Genomic DNA, 3,437 nt, shown 5'->3' on the forward strand with positions numbered 1-3,437 from the left:
CTGTTTTTTTAGCAGAGATGTGGGGCAGAAAATTTTCCAGTGCTTTACTTTTCCATTTCTCAAAATTCACTGTTTCATAAAATTCTTTAGTAACAATACAATATAAAGCAAGCTTGGCAGTTTCAAAGTTGCAATTAATGTTTTTCAGGCGATTATCTCTAGGAAGTGCAAGAGAGAGTACATATATGCTTTACTGATTTGCAAACAGGAAGGTAAATACACTCACATAATAATCCAAACCAAAAATCAAGTTATGAATTTACCTAATTGGCTGTGCAGATCAAATCAAAGCCAAAGCATAGCACATCATGCACAGTTCTTTGGTTGTGCTAAAACTAGTGTGTGTCAACAGTTTTCAGTGCCTTAGTTTTTTTCTTAAATTTAAATTTAAACAAACAATGGCATGTAAGGGAAGTACATGCTATTGTATATTGTCTTTACATTTTTACAAATATTCCAATAAAAATTATTTATTTCCACATAAAGCTTTGCATTTGTTTGAATATAACATTTAAACCACATTAAGTGTGCTGTATTTAATTTTTTTTCCTAATCAAATATTTTAGTTCAAATATTGGGACATAAAATCAACATCGGGGACTTTTTTAGTTTTGTTTACTAAATATAAGTTAAATAGAACGTGATCTGATTTTTACCATGTTTATTTAAGGCATTGGAAAATTTTCCAATTCAAAATTTTCCAAAAAATCAACATCTCTGGTTTTTAGGTAGTGAACAGTAATTACAGCTTACAGCTTATTTTTTACTATTAAGTAAAAATTAGTTTAGCTACTGCCAGGGTCTTGTTTACTTTATACTGAAAGAACACAAAAATAGTTTGATTCATCCACAACACCGGAAGCTATAATGTTATTAGCAGATGCCTCTATATTGTACAATTGAGGAGGGAACTCTATAGAACACAGTTATAGTCAAGGTAATTCTGGACCTCTCACTCTACATGCAGCTCCTCTAATAGTATGAAATCCAATACAAAATTAAATGGGGTATTGTACACAGAAAACCAATCATTGAGATAGACTGTTCTCTGTTGCCATAGGAAACAGGACTAGAAGCAACGGACTCAAGCTGCAGCAGAGGAAATTTAGATTGGAGATTACAAAGAACTTTCTATGAGGGTCATCAAACACTGGAACAGGCTACCTAGAGAAGCTGGACATTTTCAAGAGTAGATAAGACAGACACTTAACTGGGACAGTTTAGTCAGCAATGCTCCTGCCTTAGGCAGGTGGATGGACTAGATGATCTCATGAGGTCTGTTGCAGCCATATCTTCCTGTGATCCTAAATAAGAGAAAACTCAAAAGGTTGGGGCAACCAACCTTAGGGGGGAAAGAAACTCAACCAATTGTTTAAAACCAACTTTCTAAGAAATCAAATACATGAAAAAAATCTAACATGCATTTGGAATGTTTGGGCTCTAAATTAGGGCTCAGACCTAAACTGCCATTCAAAAAAAAAGATGTCACTGATGGTTCTTCACTGGACCAGAAGATGATTTCACTCCTTTTTTTCCCTATTATATTTCTAATGCCTCCAACTAAGGTTATGATCTCACAGCACAGAATCTTCTGATTTCATCATTCCACTCCCCCCACCTGTTAGCTTCAGATCAAGTTCTGCTGAAAGGGAAACTTAAATGCCATAGTCCAGTGTTCAGTGTTGGTTCTATATTCATTTGTTTGTGTTGCTTCTGAATAAATATAGTTCATTTTGCAAGTTTGTTTCTAAAAAAAAAAAATTTAAAAATGGGCCCACAAATCTAACTGGGTTTTTAGATTCAAACTTGGGGATTTTTTTTGTTCAAGCATCATCATCAGAAAATTCTACAGGTAAAATATAATTAGGAATTCTTTTAGACATGTGTGAGTTAGAGTGGAATCCAAAAGGCATAATAAATAAGTCTGGTACTGAAAGAAAAAGACCTGGAGAAGTGGAGAAGTGTAATTTAGAATTAGAAGATGACATTTTTAACACCATAATTTGTAAAGGAAAAGTTGCACCTTACATGCTTTCCTTCTACAAAACTAGACATGTCCAAAGAACACTTACCACTGCTTTGCAACAAATTCTTATCTACCCACAATATACACCCATTAAAACTGCAGTTCAAGCATTGTACTTATACCTGAAAATCAGGAAGTTAAACATTTTTTTAAAATCTAAGCTAAGCAAAGGGAAAACTAAATAAAATTAGAACATTTTATTTTTTTTAACATTTTTCTAATCTTAACCTTGGGTATATTCAGTTATGCAGATCAAAAAATTAATTTTCTGAAATATGTATTTTCTTAATGGAAGACTTCTTTTTAGAGGAGTTTACTCTCTTACCAATGTATACAATAAGAACACTTTCATAAAGATTTTAGCTACTAATGCATATAGACTTTATTAGTTTTATATTATAATGCGTATATGGAACCGATTTTTAGGCACAAGTATATTATATTATTTATTGGGTATATGATCCCACATCTAGTTTATCAAAATTCTGGCACTGAGCCATAGGAAATACCAACCTCCAAGAGTGCACAAATCCCAGGCTAAAAAAAACGCCAACGTTCTTCCATCATAAAACAAGATCTGTTAGAGCAGAAGCACCTGAATGAACATTAAGAGAAAAAAAAATCAGCTACTAAGCAATGACTATGAAGGGATTTATTTGTAATATTGCTGTACAGTTATTTTAATTAGGACATAAGGGTTCTCTTTTACAATCATGCTACTCCTGTTATGCAAAAAAAGAGTCCAAATGCAATCACAGTTACCGCAGTGCTGACATTCCTAGGTTCTGAATTGCAAATGTCAATTATTTCCTGCTTTCTCGGATCAGGTTCTCTGTAGAGATTCCTCCCACTTCACCAGCCTCTACTGTTTTTTGGGGTTTTGTTGTGCTGAGATGTTCCGGGGATCCAAACCCAAGGCACCACATGAATACACAGGGCTGCTTCACTACCGCCAATCACCCAGAGCCCAGCAGCATCTGCGCCAGGCTTTGTGCTCTGGGAGTATTGATCCTTCCCCTCCCCGGAGGCCGGCGGCGGAACGGCGGATCAAGCGGCTCGGGGCCAGAGCGGCTGAGGCAATAGGCAGGTGACCGACGACGCCCGTCCCTCGCCCGCTGCCGGCCACGCTGGGAAAGCGGCCTCTCTCCTTCCAGGCCGCCCCCCGCATCTCGGCCGAGCGCTCCGCACACTGGACAGCCCGGACCAGAGCAGACCAGACCAGCCGGCCCCTGCCTCGAGCACTGCGCCGCCCGGCGCCCGCTGACACTGGCCCGCCAGCAAGGGCGCGGGGCAGAGCCAGAGCCAGACCCCCTCCCCCTCATCACCGCCTCCACCCCCGCAGCGAGGCCGAGGGACCCCCTGCGCCCGCCCCGGGCCGAGCGGCGGTACCTGGGCGGAGGGCCCGGCGCAG

The 3,437-nt window shown here is 39.3% G+C and overlaps 1 protein-coding gene across 4 annotated transcripts in view; it reads right to left on the reverse strand.

Moving 5' to 3' along the window:
• Window positions 1-3,437, reverse strand: part of CCPG1 (cell cycle progression 1) — a 61,708-nt gene extending 58,271 nt beyond the window's left edge. For all 4 annotated transcript variants that reach the window (XM_019504249.1, XM_019504251.1, XM_019504250.1 and 1 more), the window contains exons 1-2: window positions 3,416-3,437; window positions 2,540-2,621 (exon numbers count right to left, since the gene is read on the reverse strand). The gene's annotated coding sequence lies outside the window, so the exon portion shown is untranslated. The remainder of the gene's footprint in view (window positions 1-2,539; window positions 2,622-3,415) is intronic.

This window comes from Gavialis gangeticus, unplaced genomic scaffold, assembly GCF_001723915.1.
Source record: "Gavialis gangeticus isolate Ggan-Ray unplaced genomic scaffold, GavGan_comp1, whole genome shotgun sequence".
Lineage (NCBI taxonomy): Eukaryota > Metazoa > Chordata > Crocodylia > Gavialidae > Gavialis > Gavialis gangeticus.